Below are 16,400 nucleotides of genomic sequence, written 5' to 3' on the forward strand. Positions count from 1 at the left end.
AGGGTATTCGACACCAAAGGTCACCTCCTAAGACACCACAGTTGAATGGTTTAGCAGAACAGATGAACCGAACCTTGGTTGAAAGGTTTAAGTGCTTGCTCTCACATGCAGGGTTGCCTAATTCCTTTTGGGGAGAAACTTTACTTACAACGGTACATGTTATTAATCTTACTCCTTGTATTCCTTTGCATAATGATGTTCCAGACAGGGTTTGGAGTGGCAAAGATGTTTCGTATAGTCATTTGTGGGTCTTTGGATGCAAAACATTTGTGCATATTCCCAAAGATGAAAGATCAAAGCTTGATGTGAAGTCTAGACAGTGTGTATTCCTTGGTTATGGGCAAGATGAGTTTGGATACAGGCTATATGATCCGGTTTCAAAGAAGCTTGTTAGAAGTCTTGATGTTGTGTTTATGGAAGACGAGAGTTTGAAAGATATTGAGAAGACACAGGTAATTCCTCAGTATAATGATGATCTCATTGATTTGGAACCTAATCCTACTCAGCGTTCTGAGCCACACCACAAAGATGGTATTCAAAATTACGAACAACATGGTACCGATAATGTTGATAATCAAGAGCAGCTGGATTTGGATGAGGATATTCATCCCAAGTTACCAGTAGATATTCCTGCATTTGTCCCACTTAGGTGGTCTACGAGAGATCGTCAACCTTCTACTCGTTATTTGGCTGGTGAGTACGTCTTACTCACTGATGGGGGAGAGCCCGAGTATTATAAAGAGGCCATGGAACATAAGCATAAAAGAGAGTGGTTTGAAGCCATGCAAGATGAGATGAATTCCTTGTATGAGAACAATACCTTTGAGTTAGTGAAGTTGCCTAAGGGCAAAAGAGCTTTGAAAAACAAGTGGGTCTACAAATTAAAGACTGAAGAACATACCTCACGGCCTAGGTACAAGGCAAGATTGGTGGTCAAAGGGTTCAGTCAAAGAGAGGGTATTTATTTTGATGAGATTTTTTCTCCAGTTGTGAAGATGAGTTCCATCAGGGTGATCCTTGGTTTAGCTGCTAGTCTTGATCTTGAGGTTGAGCAAATGGATGTCAAGACAGCATTCCTTCACGGTGATCTCGATAAGGAGATCTATATGGAGAAACCTGAAGGTTTTCAGGTTAAAGGTAAAGAAGATTATGTTTGTAAACTTCATAAAAGTCTTTATGGGTTGAAGCAAGCACCGAGACAGTTGTACAAGAAGTTTGAGTCAGTTATGGGGAAGCAAGGCTACCGAAAGACTGCGTCTGATCACTGTGTTTTCTTTAAGAGGTTTGGTGATGATGATTTTATCATTTTATTGCTTTATGTTGATGATATGTTGATTGTTGGCAAGAATGCAGAAAGAATTGTCTAGTTGAAGAAAGAGTTAAGCAAGTCGTTTTCTATGAAAGACTTGGGGCCAGCTAAGAATATTCTTGGCATTCGGATTACTAGAGATAGAGCTTCAAAGAAGTTACACATGTCACAAGAGCATTACATTGAAAAGGTTCTTAGCAGATTCAAGATGTCTAAAGTTAATGTGGTTAGTACACCTCTTATTCCCAACTTTAAGTTAACTGAAAAAGATTGCCCTACTTCTGAGAAAGAGATTAAAGAGATGGATGGTGTTCCATATGCATCAGCGGTTGGAAGATTGATGTATGTTATGGTATGTATACGGCCTGATATTGCCCATGCAGTAGGTGTTCTTAGTCGGTTCTTGTCAAATCCGGGTAAGAAGCATTGGGAAGCAGTTAAGTGGATACTTAGATATTTACGAGGTACTTCCAAATTGGGTATAACATTTGGAAATGGGGAGCCAATGCTTGTGGGTTACACGGATTCTGATATGGCAGGAAGTAAGGACAACATGAAATCCACTTTCGGATATTTGATGTTATTTGCAGGGGGAGCCGTGTCATGGCAGTCAAGACTGCAAAAGTGTGTTGCTTTGTCCACTACCGAGGCAGAGTATATGACAGCAGCAGAAGCATGCAAAGAATTATTGTGGTTGAAAAGACTTATACAAGAGCTTGGCTTTATGCAACAGCGCTACGTGGTTCTTTGTGATAATCAAAGTGCTATTCACCTTGCTAAGAATGCTATGTTTCATAAGAGAACAAAACATATTGATGTGAGGTATCATTGGATTAGAGATGCTATTGAAGACAAGTTGTTTGAACTTGATAAAGTTCACACCGATGATAATTGTTCTGATATGTTGACCAAAGTTTTGGCAAGAGAGAAACTGAAGATATGTTGCTCGCTCGCCGGAGTGGTGAGTTCTTTCTCATAGACAAAAGTGGGAGATTTGTTGGGTTATTTTTTTGCCCATGAGAAAACCCGACAACAATCTTAACCTTCAAGGGATTTATTATCTATATTATTATTATTATTATGTTTTAATAATTAAAGGAAAAGAAAAAAAAATTAATATTATTATTCTTTGTTCACGACACATGCAACAAAACCAAAAAGTTGGTTTTGGGTTTGGGCCAATGATGGTGATTCTCGTGGGCTCCAGCCTTCAAGGCTCAACAAACTAATATAAAGAAACAAAGGGTTTTATTTGTTTGGTGCTCATGACCTCTGCCGACATACATACATACGAAACAAGAATTGTGGGTTTTTTGTGTACCTCTTATGTAGACACAATAAGCAGGCACGAAGAGAAGGTTATTATTGCTCCAAGGTTTTGGTGTGTTGGTGAAGACAAGAGACGTTCCAGAGATAGATTTATTCTCTCGTGGTGATACCTCTTACTTGTTTCTTTTGTAGTTTGGTTCCATATACTTGATGTTAGTTTGTACCAAGTATATGATGATTTGTGTATGCCTCTAGTTTTACCTAGAGAAGAACTTTGTATTGCTCATTATTGGTGATAGTGAATTTGAAGCGGCTCTAGTAGTCCCGTGGTTTTTACTCTCGCCTTGAGAGGTTTTCCACGCTAAAATTATTGTGTCCTATTTACTTTTAGTATACCCTATTTTGTTTGCATTCTCATTGGTTCATTCGGGTCGGGAAAAAGTTTAGCCAAACGAAGTTTAATCCCGCACTTTTAGTTTACCGTTCGTGGCTAGGTGGTCGTTTTTCCCAACAAATTGCCCTTAGTTTAGTCACACTGACATGGACTGTTTGATAACCAGTGCCATGTGTTAGCGATTGTTGATGCCTAAGGTTTGCCTAGTTAGTCAATCTGATTTGATCTTTGACAATTAATCTGTTAAGTTAACATGAGAGAACATGAGAGTACTGTTTTAGTTGCATGCTTGAACCCTAGGTGTGATTCTGTTCTTGTTAATTATTAAACTTGTTTAAGTATTTGTTGCAAACCTGCTAGTGTGATCAGCACTCTATAATTGTTTTATTCATATAATTAAATAAACGAACAAACGTATGACATTGACCACATGATCCTTTGGATTCGATACATGACTTACCCTGTCAATAGGTAAAATTAGGTTTTTGCATGATCGGTATGACACGGTTATCAAAATGGCTTCGTTGCCGGGGAGCTAGTGCGCTTAGTGTATATCGTTTGTTTGAGCTTTCTAGAAAAAAAATTCAAAAATAGAAAAAGATATTTCTTATTTTGTTTTGTTTATTTATGTTCCATTTTACCTCGGGTATTTTAGCTGTTTTTGTATGTTATTTTTAACAGAACATCCCGAAACCCGAGCATGCTATTGTCACCATGAGCAATGATGCTGATTTTTGTTATTGTGAAGGTCTATATCACTATCGAGATTGTCCAACAGTTTCACAAAATTGGCAAGAATGTTGTCATGGGCGAAGATATATGATGGCATGCTATGAAGATGGAGATTATCAATCAGAAATGGATGATCAATATGATCAAGAGTCGTATTATGACAACTGTGAACCGGAGATGCCCCGTTTCTCAAGTTACCAAGACACAGTGGAATCCAATCTTGACAAATTGATAAATATTATGGTTAAGAATAACAAGAAAGCAGAGCAACAAAGGAAATCTCTCGAGGCTAATTGGACCAATCAAATTAATGAAGAGATTATACACACTAAACCATACTGGGATGAGTATGATTATGAATATCCTTATGAAGAAGATGATTATGAAAATTCTCATGATGAATGTGAGTATGAATATCCTCATTCGGTTGATGAAGAGCAACAAGATATACTGAAATCTAAGCTCGATATTATCATGAACTTGTTAGTGGAACATAAGAGATGGATAATGGAAAAAGAAAAGAATATGAGCTAAGACATTAAAGATTTAAGGCCTTGCTCAAGCAAGATATATATTGAGGACAAAACTGAAATCAAACGATACCAATAGGAGTTGGCTAGTGGTACTGTGTCTGATGATGATGAAGAGGATGAGGTTGATGATCTTCAAGAGCAAGAAAGTGAAAGTGTGATTCAAGTAGAAGACACAACTCCTTCAGAGTATGAAGAGCCTAAAGTAGCCCATGTATCCTATGCCTTCTCCGGTACTTATTATTCAAAACAACAAGTGTGGGGATGAAGGCTTGGTAACGAATAACAAGAAAGTAAGCTTGCATGATATTGGACAAATAATTAAGAAGCGGCCTCACGACAATCATTCAAGTAGCATACCAATCACTGTAAAGCGATTATGGACTAGGCATGCAAGCTACCGATTATCATTACGCATAATATTTTCGTTGTAGAATATGCTCCCTGAAATGAAACAAAACAAGAATCGTTATAAATAGGTGTGCCCAGATTTGAGCTTTGGTTACGGTTTCACATCCTGCCATGTAGAATACTAGTTATTATCTATTATATGATAAGTATAAAGAAGAGATTTGTGCCACACAAAGCCCCCATTGTGCCATTTGGTTTTTCTTTATGTTTTGTTTTAGTTTTAGTTCAGGTACCATAATGAACGTAAAGAAAACCGACTAAATGCAATTTTGTTTTGTTAGTTCAGGTGCCGTAACGCACGTAACAGAAACCTACAGAATGCTAATTTTGTTTTTTATTGTTTTGTTTAATTCCGGTACCGTAACATATGTGATGGTTCGATGGAAACCAACTGAATTTTAGCAACCAACGCCACCCCATTGGTCCACCTAAGTTTTTATAAGCTTTTTACTTTATTTTTTTTATTTGTTCTGATACCATAACGCACGTTACCGAAACCCATCGAATTCGCGTCAACTTACCACATCAACCTCCGGGAATGACAATGCTTAGGTTTTACCACCGCCCCAGGTTTTACCGTCCTGCTCCGACGCAAGACTCCAGGTAAAACACTAGTTCTTTAATTAGTACCCTATCATTCAGTTTGCTTTAGGTGGATGTATTTTTGTTGGAACAACATTACTTTTCACACATATGATTTTCACTACCTCCATGTCCAGCAATAAAGAAAGAATCTATCCTGTTTCACTTTTTAGATTTCGTTGTCTTCATATGGTCTTCCATTTTCTCAACCTCATAAGTTTGCTAGTTGTGAAAGGCTTTAAAGTTTATGTTAAAGTGTTACGTTATTATCATGTAAGGCAGTGGAGATTTTAATCTTAAAGCCCTGTTTTTTAAAAACCCCTTAAATCCCTCTCTTTTTAAAGCCCCACAACAAGGGGTTCGCTTACGGATTGATGGTCGGGTAAAAGTCATGTATATTATTATATTATTTGTTTACTTTTAGTTTAAATATTATGTGAACTTTGGTACTTCAAGCGTGTTTATGTGTTTCAGGATACTTGACGTTAAGGACGCTTATCGGGATGAATTACGGGCTTGGAACGAAGATGTAGAAGACTTATGATGATTGGCACGCTTTCCTATGCAAAATAAAAGAAGAAAAATAAAGAGGATGTGTCAGACACCCTTAGCGCGATGCTAAGGGACCTTAAAGCTACTCTAAAGTCTCAAATCAGGAAAGTAGACCTTAGCGCGGCGCTAAGGTCTCACCCCCTGGACTTTAGCGCCGCGCTAAAGTCCTTCCAGACGTGAAAATTAAACCTAACTTTAATATATTGAGTTTTCAGCCCCCATTCGAGATAACCTTGATTCCAACAACCAAGTACAAGCCCTAGGATGATTTTGCATCATCCCGAAGCCTCCGGTTCATCCGTTCATCGCATGCTTTCGTCCTCTCATCAGATAAGCGGATCTTTCATGATGCCGAAGTCAGGCTAAACCACTGTATTCACTTTAGGCTAGGGTTTTGTGTAAACTAACTTTGATCAGATTCTATGTTTTGAATGAGTATGAACTTGATTGAATGTCTTTAATCTTGTTTTACATTATGAAATGATTGTTTAAATAGTTTATGATTTTGATTATCAAACTTTGCATCACTTTTCTAGTTGTGTTCATCACATGTAGGGTTTTCACTTATGTCATTGAACCAATAATCGTTAGTAATTGCTTAAAATTGATTTCCATACATTAAACTGGTATTTGGGTAAACCGGGGTTCAATTGTGTCAACAATTCGGTTAGGGTATCGTTTGTCCTCACAAACCAACAGTTAGGTTTAGTAATTGTTGCGCAATTAATCTCTATGAATCTATGATTAGTCGGTTATCACATTACCTGAACATGAAGTGAATCATTTTCCCATACCTGTTTACAACCTTTAAGTTATAATCGTGTGTTCTTATAAATCAACTTTTGCTTCTAAACTGCTTGACATCGTCTGTCCACTTTAGTTAATTAATTAATAATTATGAACTCTACTTGCACTTTCCACTGATTCCCTGTGGAGACGACATTACTTACCCATACTAGTTATAAGTATTTAAGTCTTATAAGTACTTGTTTTTTATTAGAACATGACATCTGCATCACGGATCACGGGTACGGGTCAGCATGCCCGGACTTCTAAACCAGGTTTATCCTCTACGAAAAATTGAGCTTCTTGGGTCAAACGGCTCAGATGAATGTTTGTTTCTTGGTATATCTTTGACCGAGTTAGGTCCCTATGTGGAATTAATTGAAGTGGAGGCTGGATTGATGCTAAAGAAAATGATCCACATGGACCAGTTTGCTATTCTCCGCAAATGTAATTTATGTGTTTTATTTATATTGAAAGGTGACATTCTATAACAATTCATTATTCATTATTGATATCCGGCTATGAATGGGCTAACTTGAACATTACATGTCCATGATAGCCTGACCCATTTTTTTAAAGACAAAACGAGTAGATGTTTGTTTTCAGAAATTATAAGTGAAACGTATTATTTGTCCGTTCGCCCTCAATCTTGATGTAAACATTTCGTGTCACTAACTATCACAAACTGGTAATTTAATCTTTTTGAATTAAATATTATCATATGATAGGTGAATTAAAACTAATAAAACTAAAGACGACTTAACTTAGAACCTGAACTTAATTAAGATGATGACAAACACCCACCTAGGCTATAATCCCTAATGCATCAATTATCAAATGGTAGGAAAATACTAAGTTATGAAACCATGATATTAAATTATTTACTTAAGAGGAAACCGAACATGACCCTCGACCCTTCTCAAGGAGACACCTATGGAACCCTAATAAGCTATTAAAATTGCCGGTTAAATTAGACTCGCTTGCGGTCGCTAATTTATTTTATTACAAATACCTCTATACGAAATCCTACCTTACAGCACGGATTTCAAAGGTAGTTTAAGTAACTCACTCAACTAGATAGACAAAGCCGACAAATCAAACCTAGACATACTCCTTATAGAGAACTAAATCTAGCAACTTAACCAACCAAGACCTATCACATAATCTATCATCTTACAACTATTTAGATTAGCAGCCCACTTAGGTACTTGGTTTATTAATATTGTTCCTATGGTTTTATTGAAAATCAACCACAAACTAGTCAAAAACACACATTAGATGACCTAACATAATTCTATTATATGAAACAATCACCAGGGAAACTGTGAAATAATAAAACTCGTCAAACAATCCTAAGCACACACATGCATCGAATGAGTAACAATAAACCTCTTACTTGATCATAAATCCATAAACAAAAACAAAATCCAAAATAAACAAAAGTTCATCATAAGCAGTGGCGAAGCTTGGACTGAGGCACCCCGGGGGGGGGGGGGGGGGGCTCAAATTTTCGGCCGAAAAGGGCTAAACTTACACTACGTATAAAAATTTTCGGCCGAAAACGAGTAAATTTACACTACTGCGCAAAAAAACAGGGGGGTCGGGGCCACCCCGGCCTCAATGAAGTTTCGCCCTTGATCATAAGCCTAGGCAGTGTAGGGGTTTAGCAAACATCCATACTCAAGAACAAACCAAGTAAATAAGTTCAAATAATAAATTCAAACCGAATAATAATGATTTTTGGATAGATAGGTGTTCAACCCAGACGCTCTCTGCTGGAACCAACGGCTTTCTTTCTCTTTTATCTCTTTCTTTTGTGTTCCTGGTCTTGACGTCGAACCCCTACGATCTCTTTTCTTTTCTTGTGCGGCCATGCACAATATTAAAACAATCGAATTAATTAACTCCATCTTAATCATCATAAAAGTTTGCTGTTAAGGTATATATAATTCACATAAATAATATTATTAATAATGATGGTGGTGGTGATACTAATATATAAAAGCTTTTTGAATATTACTCGGTCTCAAGTTTACTAAAACTACTTCATATTAGCTCGTATCTCATGAAATTTTTAAGATCAATATATGAACCAAATAAGAGTAATATTAAATAAAAACTAACTCAAAACTAGGGGTGCAAACGAGCCGAGCTGAGCCGTAGCTCGTATCTCATGAAATTTTTAAGATCAATATATGAACCAAATAAGAGTAATATTAAATAAAAACTAACTCAAAACTAGGGGTGCAAACGAGCCGAGCTGAGCCGAAGCTCGAGCTCGGCTTGTTTAACTTACACAGAGCTCAAGCTCGAGCTCGGCTCGTTTCGAGCTCTATTTTCAAAGCTCGAGCTCGGCTTGTGAATGGATTTTGAAGCTCGAGCTCGGCTCGGGCTCGGCTCGTTTATTATTTATCAATTATTTTTTATATATTTTTTCCATTATAATTTTATGTATAAATGAATAGATATTATTTAGTAATTTTTCGTTATTTTTTCATAAAATTATATTTATTAATTAATAATTATTAAATGTATATTTTAATAAAATTATATAAATGGCAGGCTCGTTTAGGCTCGCGAGCCGGTTCGAGCTTGATAAGTAAAGCTCGGGCTTGGGCTCAAAAACAAATATAGTCAAAGTTGGAAGTGGTGAGTACCAAAGTGAAAGTTGGAAGTGTTTTCAGCCAACGGGTAAAACTTCGGAGTATTAAAAACCAATACCCCTATTAAAAATACTTCATATTAGCTCGTATCTCATGAAATCTTTAAGATCAATATATGAACCAAATAAGAGTAATATTAAATAAAAACTAACTCAAAACTAATTCAAAGTGTATGAAATATTAATATAAAAAGTATGTCTAATTTAGCTCATATCACCCACTCTAAGTCTTCTCAACTCTAACAATTACTAACCCACGTACACAACCCAACTACAAGCCCATTGCAAATTTCTCCAGTTATTGTTTATAACTCATATCCAAAAACAAATATTCATCTTAGCAACTAACCAAATGAATAAATATTGAATTGAATTTTAAAACAAGTTAATCAGTTATTAGAGGAAAAAACATATAGCATTTGTTTGATAATGAAATGAAACACAACAGACACACATAGCACCCCAGACTTTAAAGTGCTGGTATGTGTTGTTAGAGCATTCACATTCCCCTCCATCTCTATCTTTAAAATTTGGGAAAATATAACAATATACTACAGTAGCTTTTCATATATAAAAAGCTACTGTACACTCCCCATGTCACCAGATTAAGTATTTCACCCGCCCTTCTCATATCTCCCGCTCGTTTATTGACCTCTCTAAGTAAATTGAAGAACTTGAAACAACCAGCATGTAATTGATTCCCTCTAAAGCAGAACATTGGCCCTCTCTACCGTCTCCTTCCCTCTGAAGCAAATCGAACACCAAAATCAAAGAGTTCTTGTTCAAATCGAAACAACTGATGTCTCTGTGTTAATCAATACAAGCTGCAACAGCTACCTCACCCTATCTTTATCCCTCAGTTTCATTAATTTTGATATATATGTTTAGGCTTTCAGTTTTAGTTTGCATCTTATGTCTTTAGCACCACATATTTATTTCTTATAATATTCCTTTTGCATGTTCTCAAACCTTTAGCTTTCTAGCAGAATGATTGTTCATTGTTCAAATGTGTATTGATATTTTGGAAGAATGACAGTGCTTTTAATTTTTATATTGTTTGAAAATGGTTTGCAGAAACATTTGATCCAAATGCAAATAGGATTACCATTAATTTTAGATTAAAAATGTCTTTACTGTAATGCGAATGTTTATCACTCTCTAATTGTGTAAATCCGAATCACTTTTCTTATTATAATGGCTTATGCGTATTTTGACAGGTTAAGTTATTTGCACGTTCGATCACATGGCTCGTACATTTTTTCGCAAACTATTGACATAAATGTCTTCTGATGATGATAGCGATGATCTTAATGTAGATGTCGAAAAACATTGTATTTGCAAACGTTGTAAGTTTATCCGACGTAACCATATTCAAGGACACGAGCGTCTATATCGTGATTATTTTGCAGAGAATCCAGTATATCCTTCAGACCTATTTTGACGGAGATTTCGTATGCGGCTTCTTCTATTTCTCCATATTCTAAATGAGGTAGTAGCTCACGAGCCCTATTTTATCCAAAAACGAGATAATGTTAGAAGACCCGGTTTATCTCCAATGAAAAAGATAACCGCAACGCTTAGAATGATGGCCTATGGGGTTAATGCAGATTTTATGGATGAATACATACGCATTGGTGAAAGCACCTCAATGGAGAGCCTAAAAAAATTTTGCGAGACAATAGTAAGTATTTATTCAACCGAATATCTATGTTCACCAAACACCAATGATATTACCCGCTTGCTTACTTGCTGTTGCGGATCAACGAGGATTCCCTGGAATGCTCGGAAGCATTGACTGCATGCATTGGAAGTGGAAAACTTGTCCCACGGCCTGGAAAGGTATGTATTCTGGCCACATTCGTGAACCTACTATTATTTTAGAGGCGGTTGCCTCATACGATCTATGGATATTGCATGCATTTTTTGGTATGCCGGGTTCACATAACGACATTAACATGCTAGAGAGGTCTTTTGTTTTCACGGAACTTGCGCAAGGGCGTGCTCCTCCGGTCAATTACACAATCGACGGTCACGACTATACGTATTACCTTGTAGATGGTATTTATCCTAAGTGTCAAACTTTTGTGAAGACGATTCCATCACCAAGAGGGAACAAACATAAATATTTTGCAAAAGCACAAGAATCTGCAAGAAAAGATGTCGAGCGAGCATTTGGTGTGCTTCAACAACGATTTGCAATCATTCAAGGACCTTCACGAATGTTCAAAGTGAAGGTGCTAACAAATATAATGAAAGCATGTGTTATTCTTCATAATATGATCATTGAAGATGAACGTGATGATGGTGACAATCTTAACATTGAGTATGATCAACTTGATGATGATCTCCCCGAATTGTTACGCACTCAAATATGTGAGTTTATGGACTTCGTCCAACGCCATCTTTGTATTAGAGATAGCTCGGCACATCATCAACTTCAAGAAGATCTAATTGAACATCAATGGCTACTCTATTCTCAACAATAAACGGTATCGCGTTATATTTTAATATTTCGTTAATGTTTTTGGTTGGAGTTAGAATTATGCTATGTGATGATCATTAGAATTATATATGTAAGAGCAAAACTTATTAGCTCAACTTTTGTTTTTAATTGGCGTCTATTTGGGTCATTTGCTTGTAATGTGTTAGGAGTGTGCAACGAGTACGTCCGGCCCGAACCAGCAATCTGTTACTTTTGTTAATCTTTTGTTTGTCTTGTTAATGCTTTTGTAATGCTTCTCTATGAAGGTGCACTTTGTTAACTAGTTAGAGGGGCATTATCGTCATTATGCTGCTATTTTTGTTATTATACATGTTCTTGTGATTTATTGATTTATTCTTTCGTATTTCAGGACATTATACCGCATTAGTGTTTAGATTGCAACTGTGATTTGTTTGTATTGCAGTATTGTTATTGTATTGTAGTACTAATCATGATATTATGTAGTGCCATATTTTGCCATGCCTGAGGTTTTGGCCATGATTACTTAAAGATGGCAAAAATTGAAAACGTTATAGACAATCTGAGGTTTGGGCAGAACTACAATTGGTCTGCAAATATAAAGGCATCAGTAGGTAAAGGTGAATGATTTGCATATGCTCATGTTTACTTCTTCCATCAAATATAAGGGCATTAGTGGGCAGAACTACAAACCTGTTGTACCGTTGTTAATGGAAGAAGTAAGGCAAGAGTTATACAAAACTAAAGTTACAGTAGTTGTGTTCATATGCTCATGTTTGTGTTGATGAATGATTTGCATGGTTTGGATTTGAAATGAAAGATGAATTGTAGGTATAATAAAGTTGCTGCATTATTTTTATTATTTCCCAACTAAATAATATTAAAGTTGTTGCATTATAAAAATCCCATGAAACCCGAGAACCCGAATCTGTAAAACCGGTTTTAATACCTGGACCGAGCCATTTATAAAAGGTCCGGTTCCGGGTATGAAAAATCATCCAAACCGATTCTGGTCCGGGCCGGTCCGGATCATACCTATTGGTTAACATGTGAAAGTCTGGATTATTTGTTCTAATTTTTCTAAAAATTTTAATAGAAATATATAATAAGACAAAATATTATGTAGTTAAAATTGTAAATGATAGAAAGAGAAAAAATAATAAAAAAAAAATATAGAGGATAGGATGTGGGGTTTTTTTTAACATAAAAAGCAAATTTTAAAAAGTAGTGATTTTTTGTTAATATAGGGTTAAAGATAATAAAAGGATGTGAATACTCTTACACCCACCCTACACTTTTATTATAATAGGAATTATGTTAGTATTATGATTTGTATGAGTGCACATACAGTCCTTTTACCCTTCAACCCCCTGATGAGTAAAACATGCTTTTTATATTCTATTAATATTCACCTTGGCTAACTGATGGGATCGTTAATGATGCTCGACTCTTTTGTGTTGTACGTCATAATTTTTTTTTATGAAATACATTTGTAAGAGCATTCACACCCCTTTTACTATCTCCAAACCCATAATTACACTAAAAAATCACTTTTCGGTCTAATTTTCACTTAAATAATACTTTTTTACCTTTATCGTTACGTTTTCTTTCTCCTCCACTTACAATCACTTTCAAAAATAATAAAAATTTTATAGACCGCAACAAAAACTTTTCAAATATACAGAAAAATCACTATTTCTTCTTTCTCGCGCACTCACAATACGCTAAACCACTCCATACATTACAGAAATCTCATTCACAAAAAAATGATGGATATGATATGAATTCTCTAAGAATCGTTCTCAAGTAAGAACCTTTTTAGTTAAAGTTGAGACTCTTAAAAAGAAAAAAATTGTCCTTACTCTCAAAGCCCTTGTTTAAGAACGGCCATAGTTGTAAGGCTATGTGTAGTGGATGTGCTATAAAATGGGGTGTTTTGTGCCGTGTGGCGACCAGTAAGCAAAAGGAGGATTTTTGGTTTAGGGGTGTAGTGGTGTTGTAGACCAATATATATACATACTAGTAGGAAACCCGCGCGATGCGGTGAGGCCGACAATTTTCAACGTGGTACTCGTGTTGCGGTTGATGATATTAGCATTAGGGCAACAATGAGTAATTAAACGAGTCAAAATATAAGAACTTAAATGAAATGGGTCAAAAATAGAAGATATAGGTCAAAACCTGATTTTCCCGTTTTTTATGTCCATCGCGATACGCGATGGTCATAACATTATTCCGTCGCGTATCGCAACCTAAGAAAACCTCATATTCAGATTCCTCTCGCTGAGAAACCCAAAATTCATATATTATGGGTCTCGTAACTCATTTTCTAGCTCAGGATGTGCTCGTTTTACTTCTTAGTCTCGTTTTGTCAACCCATCTTGTTCAGTTTTAGCATCGGCTTATGATTTCTCATCCATACTCTTCTCGAATCCTTGTAACACTTCCCAAGACTTCAAATCATGCCCCGGTCTTCCCACGATATCATTTCATGCTCGTACAAGTCTCCAATTTAGCATCTTTAACGACCAATGACCTAAAATAGAAAAACACGTATAAAGTACCAAAGTTCTAACAACATACTCAATAAAACTGCATAATTAATACACTAATATATATACAAAAAATACCTGAACATTAGCAATATCTTTAAAAACTTGTGGGTCCCACCTACCACATCATCTTTCTTTTTCACACATAATCATCATCACCCACCAGCCATCTCCACCACCGTCCAACGACCATCTCCACCAACAACTACAACTAATCAATTTTAAATCAAATAATTATAACATAGAGTGGAATCACTCACCTGGATCAAAATTAGCTCTTCACCCATCACCATTAACCTCAAACCTCATATCATCGTGTTCATCATCTTCTCAAAATCACCCAACCCTAACACTCCATCTTCGTATGCATCCGACGGCCTCACACTGTAACACCCCAGCTAAAGCGGAATACGCCCGAGTGTGACGTACAGATTGCCCAAAACACATGTGACGCAATTAAGTGACAATATTATAATTTATTAATTTAAACATCAAGTACACAAGTTTGTAACAATAAATACAAGGAAAATATAAAAACAATTAACAACTTGTCCATTTATTAATATAACCTAAGTTCTAGTGTCTTTGTCACGGCAACATCTTCTAAATAAGGTACATGTAGCATATATAACCCTGTAGCTTAGGGCATCGTAAGTTGATAATGATAGTTATATGGTAAAGAAGAATTAGAGGACTGGTCACCCTTTAATGGAATCATCACTAGTTGACAGTCATTAACCAGTCCTTCTATCACCGAGCTAAAACCGGCGTGGCACACATAGCAACCCACACTTTCGTGTTCCAGTATCTGTCGTTGCTGCACCCATCCTAATATTATAATAGAATTACATTAGTATATATTATAATTTATATGCGTAGACTAATATAATTCTATTATAATACCTGAATGCACAATTCCTTTACCCTTCACTCTGACTAGAAACCCTTCAGGTAGTGTTCTTTTCAGTTCCGCAGAACCATCAAGGTTTGCCGGGAAGTTTAACACCAGAAAGAATGGAAGCCCGGTGAGTTCCAACCCGAAAGCTAATTCTCTAATCTGTTCGTCAGTTAGAAAAGTCTCACTCCCGAAAGAACAATATATTACAGACTTAGCTGGGAACTGGCTCAACCAGTTGGCCCATGTTTCTTCTAACTCGCTCGAGTTAGACTCAGGAACCACCGGACCGATGAGCAGAACCGGCTTCTTAACTTGGTTGCTAACATAGTCGATGTAAGGTCCTTCCATCTCTCTGCATGACTTGAACAATATAGCATCGCATCCGTTGAAGCATTTCATCAAGCGATCAAATACGCTTAATGTGCCATGGAAGCTCATGAAGATGTAGATAAAATCACGAGCTTAAAAAGTATTTAGAGTAAGGTTTCCAGCTGCACGTTTCTTAAGCTCTTCTATAGTTGGTGGTGCGGACGTGTCGTGGGTGAACCAGGAAGTCACAAATGCGCTAGCAGCCGACAGGAAAACCGAGAAATATACAGTTTTTATGCCAAGCTCAGACGCCATCTCCGGCATCCACCATTGCGCAAAGTCAAAGAACACGAAGTTGGGTTTGAGATTAGTTAGTAAAGTTTTGATCTGAGGTTGCATCAAGTCTAATGCGACTTTGAGAAGTTCAACTGTGGCGGGTGACGTGTCAAAGGTGTTTTCCACTCCTTTAGGGAGACTGTCGACATGCGGTAGAGTTAGGGGTATGACTGTGGTGACGGTTGGGTTGAGCATGGTTTCGATGCGGCGGACACTGGTTGAAGCAGCCAAGAAAGAAATCATGATGCCGGGAAAGGATGATAGCTTGTTGGATAATTGTACAAAAGGACTAATGTGACCGAATGCAAAGAAAGGAAACATTACTAAGTGTAGTTCTTTGTTTGAAGACATTTTTAGTGTATTGTGTAAAGAAGGTGTGACTTAATAACTATATATAAAATTAGTCATCATCTCCACCGACAAAGTAAATAAATATTTCACAATGGGCAGTAAAAAGCGTCTTTAATTAGTGGAACAAGAACTATAACAGTGGGTAGAGAAAGCGTTGATTGTTTTTTTTTTCGAACAGAGAAAGCGTTGATTGTTGATTGGTGAACTAAACATTGACGGTGGGTTCCATAGCTCATAGGTACTTTTTAAATTTATGGCTTTATTTT

General features: G+C 36.6%; 1 pseudogene across 1 annotated transcript in view; it reads right to left on the reverse strand.

Annotated features, from left to right (window-relative positions):
- LOC143537495 (UDP-glycosyltransferase 79A2-like) overlaps positions 1-16,134 on the reverse strand; it is a 47,138-nt pseudogene extending 31,004 nt beyond the window's left edge. Inside the window, exon 1 of the transcript XR_013136064.1 lies at positions 15,144-16,134. The product of XR_013136064.1 is annotated as a UDP-glycosyltransferase 79A2-like (transcript). The remainder of the gene's footprint in view (positions 1-15,143) is intronic.
- Positions 16,135-16,400: the final 266 nt, after the last annotated feature.

The sequence above is a fragment of the Bidens hawaiensis genome, unplaced genomic scaffold (genome assembly GCF_021521415.1).
Source record: "Bidens hawaiensis isolate Kalapana, Puna unplaced genomic scaffold, B.hawaiensis_p1.1 tig00011192_1, whole genome shotgun sequence".
NCBI lineage: Eukaryota > Viridiplantae > Streptophyta > Magnoliopsida > Asterales > Asteraceae > Bidens > Bidens hawaiensis.